Below are 9633 nucleotides of genomic sequence, written 5' to 3' on the forward strand. Positions count from 1 at the left end.
TTACAGGTCTCTGCTTATGACCCAAAGCAGAAGTGTTTTCATTAGATTTTCGGTAGCCTTGTGAATGTCTCTTCCCTGCACGAGCTGAATGGACTAGACAAGTCTGGCTCTCATTGATGCTGAACTGCTTGTGGCTGCATTGCAAAGATCCTTTTTCAGATGGATAGGGAGCAATGTCAGATTGATTGTGTCTTTGATGGAGATAACTGAGCACATCTGCTATTTCTATATGGCATTTGTCAGCACTGGTCCATTTTGTAATCTCTTGTCATTCCAGCAGTCCCTGAAGGTAAATATTTCCACTGAAGCATCCCTGTCACTGTGGTCCCTTCTATACAAGTTCAAAATTTTCTCTGTGTTAAGGTACTTACATAAGTGTTGGAGGGTATCAGTATCAGGTTTCTTTTGATGAAGTAATTAATTGTATCAGAAGAAGGCACAGGAAATGTTGGAGCAGGTAAGAAAGTGAAGGTGTACAGGTTACAGCAGATTCACAATAGAATCTTGTATACAATAGACACAGAGCCTACTAGACAAAGCAAGACTACCCAAAGTTACTGCTAGGACAAAAACAAACAGCAAAATGAGTGAAAACAAAACTTAAAAAGACCTTGAGACCATGTGAATTATGAGCAACCAGATTTTCAAACAAGCTTCTGACTTCTCTTGTCTTTAAATCATTTGCAAAACTGCTATCTAGAAGCAGTTCTGTTAATATGTTTTTATTTAATCAAAGTCCAAAATAAACAATCAGCCTAACAACAACCAAATAAACAGTCTCCACAGCCAGTCTCCAGGATGAGAAAATCTAGGCTGCAAAAACTGTTATCTACTGTAAAGCCTACGGATCAGAGCATCTCTTGTCTGTGGGGGAAAGATTGTCAGCTGTCCTCAGAGCAAACCTACGTAAGAGTTGCTTATCTTGTCTGTGTCTTACACAGTGGTCAAAACACAAAGGCAGCCTTTTCCCCAAGGAGGTGCCTTGCCGGTGCCAGCACAGTCTGCCTGTGCACCATGGCTGTGGCAAAAAATTTGGACCATGACTATGAGACCTTTGCCATACTCTGCTCTGCTAAACCTAGGAGCACATAGCAGAACATCCCAGAGGTGCCACTGCAAGATGCAGGCTGAGCTGTAGGTGTTTTAGCTACAAAGCCATGCTGGGCTTCTAATACAACAAACAATCTAAGCAGAGGTGGGAAATAAAATAAAGATGTGATTGTCTGCATAAACACATAGTGAATGATATTACATTTGTGGCTCATTCTACATTCAAGACCTAATAAATGAGGAATTAGAAGATTAGCAGGGGGAACATTAGTAGGGGGAAGATTAAAGAAGCGGTGATAGGGAAGTCATTCTTGCAAAAGTTAGCACATGTGCACCCTGGCATTTGGCAAAGACTTAAGGTTTAGTTGTGTTCAAACTTGTAAAATAAGTTAATTTAAAAAGATAGTAGTACCTCATATTTTATAATTAGACATTTTCAGTCAGAGTGCAGTTTAAGGAAAGGACTGAAACCACACAGAGGACCAGCCTTCTTCTTTCCACAAGAACTAGGACCCCTCTGAAAGGCTGGGCATTCAAAAAAGGAAAAAGTGAAGAAAATACAAAAGTTCCCTTTGGGCAACAGGTCAAATGGACAGTGGAGGCTGAGGTCATGACAGAGGTGGGTAGATACACATAATGGCAGAGGAACTGGCAGAGGTCTTGCCCTATGAGTGGTATTAAAGGTAATTCCTGAAAATTTGAACTCAGGAAGCCAGGTGAGGGTCACAAAAAGGAGGTTTATTTGCTCAGAAAGACAAGGTTGGAAAATGATCTCAGAAACTTCTTTATATGTCTGATGTCTGATATGTTTTTTAGATTCCCAGCAGAATGCTGTAGTGGGCATGTGTGAAGATGAATATTTGAAAGTTTCAGCAACATGATCAGAAGAAGAGAGCTGAATGCTGCTGATGGTATGTAGGAGTGAGCATCAGCACTTTCACACTGCTTAGATGTTAAAGTGAGTGGAAGGAACATTGTGAATCTATCAAGAGATAAAGAGTAGGAACAGATTAAAATTAAGAAGGAAGTGAAAGGACTGAGTTTTGACAGTACTAGGTTATACCTTCAAAGCATGTTTAATGGTGAAACTTCACTGATGTCAGCTAAACTCATCTAATTTCCCAGAATCTGAGGATCTTAGACAACCTGAAAGAGATATAGGCTAGAAAGTGGGGACTGTAAGGACAGACAGCAGCTGGACTAGCTTGCTGAGAGGAGCAAGCTGTTCTAGAGGTATACAGAGGTATTAAATAACAGGTTAGACAAAATAGTGCCAGGATTGACAGACTTCGGTGTGAGGACACAACAGCTCAGTTTAGCACTGGATGGCCTGATTCCTGTTCTTTCTAAGCAAGGATGATTTATGTCAAGGCAGACTACAGACAGTATTTTGAAAAAAATTGTCCTCTCCTATGGACCTTGACCTGTGGAAATCTACTCTCTTGCCTGTATTTTGGTCCATAGCAACTTAAGAGTTGGCAATAAAATCCCTTCCTTTCATTTGGCACTAAAATCTTTCAAACAAAGAAAATCTAGATGAATTAGGCTGCTACTAACTCAAAACAATTTCTTGTGGTTGGGAAGTCACATCTCAGAATGACTGGAAAAGCAAATGTGATGGAGATGAGAACAATATCAACATTCAGATGGAAGTCCAGCAATTGCATCTCTGATGCAAACAGGTTTTGTGAAGGGCTTCTTTCAAAGCCTCACAGACACACACACACAAACGTATCATTTGGAGGTAGCATTAACATTCAAGTGGAACTGTTTTTTTATAAAATACAAGGAATTTGTATTGCTTCAGAGAAATCCAGGGGCTTTTTATAAACTAGGAGAAAGACAGATGATTTCTCTGAGAAGGTCTCTTTTCCCTGAATGATGGTTTCAATTGAATTATGAGGACTAGAGGGGGAACAGAAAAACATAATTTTTTTAATAGACATGCACAGGTTCAGACACATGAAATCCAGGACAGGTAGTTGGATTGTAAGCATAATTTTGTCCCAATTCTGACAATAAAATATTTGCACCAAGTTGTCAGTGTGTAAAACACACACCCTGCAGAAAAAAACTTACCAAGGACAGTTAAGGGAGATGTTGAGGATGTAACATGGAACAAAAGGAAAGCAGCCAGTTTTCTGAATTGGTTTATTCTATTTTAATGCATATATGTCCAGGGATCTTGATCATACAGGCCTGGATTTACTGTGTATTTTCTTCAGCATAAAAAGTCCCCAACACACAGTGAGCCACAAAGGCTTGAGCCACACATACCAGATCAGGATCAAACATTCCACAAAACTCCAGGGTTTTTCAAATCCAAGGTTTTGCTCTTTCTGATTTCATATAGAATAGGTGGTTTTGTGCTACAGGTATGATCTTCTTCACTTACAGGGAAATCTTTGGCTGAGTGGTTTTTCTGTGATGTCTCCCTCCAAGATACCACTGAAATAAAGTAATGCAAGCTGGTATGTATCAGAGATAAAAGAAGACATAAAATTGTAGCAGATAATTGGAGACAAAATGTTTATTTCAGACTGAACTTAATCAGTGTTTACAATTCAAACCTTCATTACCAGTACTGGTTTTGTTTGAAAAACTTCAAAAGCTTTATTCTGACAAGGCCTAATCTGGGAGTAAGTGGAAAGGGTAACTACACATATGAGTAGATGGGACTCCGACATGTCAAGAAAATGCATTCTCCTGATTGAGCAATTGACTGAACAGTCAAGCTCTTTAGACAGCCTGATGGAAAGCTAAACGAATTAAGTAGCAATCTGTGAGTGTTTTGAGGAGGAACAGGGAAGCCCCAGGCACCATATGGCTCTCGGCTATCAGGAGTTTTCCAGAAAAGTCTTTTGATTGGGCAGAGGCCTTTCCTTTGGGTAGTATGTCCAGTAGCTGGAATACAGATACTGGTGCATGCCACCCCTCTTCGCTGTCTTCCCCCTTGCTCAGATTGCAGGTGCTGAAGGCCCTGGTTCTCCTGCCTGTGGTTATGCTGCCAGCCCACTCCTCTGTGGTGGGGAGCTCAGCCGGCAAGGCCAGCAGCCACTTGCTCAGCCCATGTAGACCTCTCTCACCAGCACCAATAAAAAGAATCCATAGTTCTTTCACACACCCTTGTCCCCCTGAGGAGCCTCAGGATATCCCTCTGCAGGGCTTTGTCTGTGCTCTGAGAAGCTCAAAATCCCCACTTACGCTGGGCAACTTTCTCCTCAGCCAGGGTCACCTACATGGTTTTAAACTGAGAGAGGACAAAACAGCATTCAAAAAGTCTGGCTAGTGCAGGAAATGACCATTTCTCCCAGATGAGAGCCCTGATCTCTCCAAATAGCACTGGGAAGTGAGACCAGCACAACATATCCTCCAAGGGTGGCACCAGGGATTCTCCTCCACCTCAGACACACATCCATGTGTGTTCAGCATTCATTGCTATAATGCAGTGGGTTTAAGTGCACAGTGAGGAAAAGGGTTTGTGTTGACTCCCTTTTCTATGCAAGCTGACATGGCATCTCCTTTCCCTGCTTGTGATCTCCCCTACTGCTGGGCCAAATCCCCACCACATGCTTCTTGCAACCAGCACGAATCAGCCAGGGCGGAAGGAATGCTGAATATCAGTAGGGCTTCTAGGCTAACAGCTCATGCACAGAGTAAGAAAAAAACCCATGAAAATAATGAAAGAAAGAAAAAAAAAAGGAGAGATTCCATGCCTTTAGTAGCGCATTACTCAGTCATAAGCTATGTACTTTTGAGCTTCTTCTGCTCCCCTGCCAAGACTCTCAGAGAGAGAAAATCAGGACAGATACATGAGAAGAAGAATAAAGAATAATATATAGAGAAGAAAAAAAAAATCACATCTGAGTTTGACAATAGGTCACCCCACTGCTGTTTACCTGTCTGATGTTTTCCCAGTGATGGCAACAGAAGATATGCGCTTAAACTGTATTTCAAAAGATTGATAACTCCAGAGCATCTCCATTTTCTGCCCTTGCCTTGTCCTGTTGTGTAACTGTGTGTCAGGCCAGCAGCCAGAGCTGACATCACATTGCAGAGGACTGCCCTGGGTCTTGCATAACCTTAATAGGACAGCCGCTTGGAAAGTGTTTATGTGCCATTATGTGCCATTGCTTTTCTAACTACTCTACTGCATTAGGAGACCAGAGTCATTATAGACCAGGCAGAAATATTAATTGCATTTGCATCACTGATGTCAACCATGAGGCATTTCAGTAGGCCCTGATATTTCAGGTCCTGTTCCCATCCCAGTAGGAGCAAAACTCTAGCTGTGCCAAGTGATTGTAACTGACTGCAGTGCTATTGCATTTTATCCCAGGAGGGTTTTGTTACCAAAATGGTTTGTGATTACTCCGTGGGATATCATCAGAAAGATGCCCATCATGCTGCAGACGAGTTCAGGGTCTGTGCCCAGCATCATATGATTTATGTCTCTGAATAACAGCATTCCTGTTTGCTTGTGGTGTGCTGCTTATTGGGCCCAAAACATCTAACACGTTTTTTAGATAGGTGGTAGCAGACTTCGAAAATGGAAGTGTGAGGGAACTAGGGATAGAGCTAAATGCATGCTGCTCTGCTTGAAAACTGTGTCCTTTTTATCTCTATTCCTACTGTGACAGTTCTTGCTGGACACTGACCCACTCTGCTGCCCTGTAGATGGCAGAGTCTGGGTACACACTGGCCCTAGAATATGCTGCTTTCCTCACCTCACTGCTGGGATTAGTCATGAGCAAACTAAGATTATTAACTCCTGATGCAATTTAAGAGCTACCAGCCTGTATCTGCCATTAGCACTGCCCTTCCTACCAAAAGGAAGGATTAAGGACCTGGTCATGGAAATGAAACGCTGCAGGTGACTCTGCTAATCCTGCAACGTGGAAGGTGACATGCACCTCTGCTTTCAGAGTGGCTTCCTGGTCTCTGCTTGTTTTGTGGTGATTGGACATGCACCTTCTCATGTGTTTGGGGAAGATAGGACATTACTCAGAGGAAAAAAAAAAAAAGAGAGTGGAAGGAAATGTAACAGAGAGAATTTTCCAACAATTGAGGTGAGGCTCAAGCTGCTGCATCTTTCACTACCATTAAATCTACTTGCACAGGTACAAATGAACTCACTCTAAATAGTATCAAGAGAAGAGTGACTGCCTGTTTTTCTTCCAAGTGTCCCTTCTTATTTAGCAGTGATGGTGTTAATTTTAGAGTATTAAACAAGATGTAAAATTTTTCTGTCTCATTCTCTTCCTGTATTGAATCTAAACATTTTTAGAGATGACAGCTACCAGCATTCATAAAGTGAAGATTTGTTTTGGTAAATTTGTTCCTACCATAATTATGCTGACAAGTTCTCAAAAGAAAGATCTCTCCTAAAAACTTTGAGTGAGATGCTTTGATTGTACTTCTAGGCTTAAAGGAATTCTGTTTTGCTGCAGAAACCTTTCACATACTGCAGGCTGTTGCCATTCTGCTTCCATATGGTCCCAGGAAATATCACTTTCTCAGGAGAGTAAGTTGGGGGCAAGAAGATGTTAGGCAATGCATTCTCCAGCATGTCCCCCCCATTTTCTCTTTTCTGGCCAGAATGTTTCCTCTTTGGCAGGAGCAAAGAAAATGCTTTTAAAATGAATTATCATACTCTAAGGAATCAGTTCACAGAAGACCAGTTTGCCCCACAGATCCTCATGATTTTATAACCATTTTGGTCACTATAAAAGGTCATAATACCAAAGAAAGGCAAACAAACCTGGAATAGCTTTGGCTTAAATAGTTCTTCCTTTAACTGGTTACCTACAATGGTGTACAGAATTTACAGGGCATTAAGAATTCAAACAAAGTACTCCAGGATCAGTAATTTTCAAATAGCAGCTGATTTTAATTTTTTCTTTGGCATTTATACACACATCCTATTGCAAGCTTGATTAATTTCTTTTTGTGCTGGAAAAAATGTTAAAGATGGAATGGGAAGTCAAGAAAGTGGGAATTCATACATTGAGTGCATATGTGGTTTAGTGATGTGTGCCATGTGTACACATCACTTACGGAAGTTAAATCACTTTTGGATGCAAATTTCAGCAACTGCTTCCAAAACTCTATCAACTTCCAAACTTTGAAGTTACATTCTCCACAACCTGTTATTGAAATATTTCTTGCCAGCTCAAAGCAAGGACCATTTTCTAAAGCAGAGATTTTTCTTCTTTTGCTCTGCAGGCTGCAAAGTGATGCTCTTTACTTGCACTTACAGACTGTCTCCCACAAACTGGAACTGACCCTCTTCTCTCTGTTAGGAACACAGCATCTCTTGTGCACTGAAGGTTTTTATTTTGTTTTTAACTTCTCATACTTTCTTCATCACCAATGATAAAAATGAATGCAGTGTTCTTCTGTGCACAAACAGGACCTCATTCATCTACACAGCTATTAGGGAAGCCTTGGTGCTGTGGACATGCATACAGGTCTGTCAGTCTCAGCAAACTGCTGTTCCTTTGTGGTGGGTGCATAATACAGTAGCTACACATAATTTATATGACAAAGAAATTAGAAGTATCTTTAGCTTTGACTTCCAGATCACTGAAGAACAAGTTTCAATAAAAGGAGTTATGACTCATGCACCAGTTTGCAAAAGTGCCTCCTGTCACTGGGAAGAACAGCTTTCTGTTTGCTCCTTTCAGGCTGTTTCCTTACAATAGGGAACAGACTGGGTAGTGGTCTCTCTGCGCTGGGAAGCTCTGACTCCCCACTGAATGTGCTGTTTCAGATGTGGGCATGCTGCAGTTGCTCTGGCCACTGGTGGTTCCTTGGTTCCCCTAGGTCTCATGCCATTCACACGAACAACCTTCAGAGGGTGGTTGGTGAGTTCAGGTGGGCCCCTGAGCTGGCACTGAGAGGGTGTTCAGCACATCAGAGGCCTCTTCTTTAGATCTTGCTGAGCTTGGTGACCTCCTCAGCACACAAGAAGTGCTTTTGAAGAGACATGGCTTCCACAACCAGCTCAGTTAGTGAGGGGAATAATTTAAAACCTTATCTCCCCTTCCTCTGCTGGTGCCTCTCTGGCTGTGTCCGGCCTCCCTTACTCATGCCTCCATAGCTCTTGCCAAACATTCAGGTTTTTTAGTGCATTTCCCCTTGTTCCCATTATTAAAAAAAAATGCAACTGATGCAAATACTGCCTCTCCAGGGGAACTGGTCTTTGCTGGGCAATCATTGTCACTGTAACCTTCCCAATGGAGTTTAATTATGTGCTTGCAATTAAGCAATTATGTATTACCAGGAACAGAGTAAATCAACCCTTTTATCTCCACTAACAGGATATTTCCTGTGAGCCTTTCTGCCAGAAGAACATAGGGGAAAGATGGGATGATTCTGCATGTTACGTAAGCGTGTTTATTTCAGAAGCTCGCAGCACTGTGTGTTGGACAAAGCCACCTCTGCTCTAGCTCTAGGTCTAGGTCCAGCTCTAGCTCCAGCTCCAGCTCCAGCTCCAGCACGGCCACCCAGCTCCTGCCCCATGGCCAGGGCACCAGACCCGCACAGCAGCCAGCGCTGGGTGACTGTCAAACACAGCTCTCAAGCCCCGTTCAGAAGCAGAGAAATAAATTTCAAGGATGCTGCCCTCTTGCAGATGACGTTCCTTGGCAAGTTGAATGGTCACCCTGTCTGAAAGCACTGGGTTTGCAGAGAGGGGGATCTCGGAGCTGTGTGAGTTTTGCTGTGCAGATAAAAGAGAAAAAAGGCCACCCAGGCTCTTGCTTGCTCTGTGTTCAATTAGCTTGTTCACTGATGGGCTAACACTGCAGAATGGATTTTCCCACTGATTGATCTCTTAACGTAAATGAGTTATGGTTTTAAACTCAAACCATACATACTTCTTTTTTTCCCCTTGGAGCTGTTCTTCCCTCGTATTCTGTTCAGAGTGTACTTGCCCTCCAGCGAGTATTTGCAACACTATTGCACTTGAGGGCCTACATTATCCTTACTTCTGTAATCAGCTCTGAGGTGCCCATTTGTCTCAAAATGTCTGTATTTATTTATTATTTTTCCTGTCTCTTCTCTTGTACTGTTTGAAAAGACTCTGAAGGGTTGACCTGTGCAGCTCCTTCACCCAGGTTTTACAAAGGAATAAATAATATATGATATGTGTGACATTTTTCCATGTAGGTCTACAAAGGCACAATTTGCCAGTAATGCTTTGAGCAAACTGAGATTCATTCAGGTATTATAAAATTTACCTTCAAAAAGAGATTGTCCTTTTTGAACACAATATATGCCTCTCTTTTGGAATATTTATCTTGTTTGTGATTCATATGTTCCCCATTAACTTTTCAGACCTCGATAAGGATCTTTACCTTCTGTTGTTGCAGCAATAACTATTTAGTGCCTAGTGGCTCACTTCTCCAGAGTCAAACTGTCACACACACAAAAAAGAAATTACAAATAAAACTTTTAAAACTTGTTATTGTCATAAAACTGAATTTTTCCTTAGCCAAGTATGTTATTCCAGAACACTGCTATTTAACATCTAATCACATTAAAATAGGAACTTGGTAATGCATATTTATGAAGACAGTA

The sequence above is a fragment of the Coloeus monedula genome (genome assembly GCF_965178545.1).
Source record: "Coloeus monedula genome assembly, chromosome: Z".
In the NCBI taxonomy this organism is placed as follows: domain Eukaryota; kingdom Metazoa; phylum Chordata; class Aves; order Passeriformes; family Corvidae; genus Coloeus; species Coloeus monedula.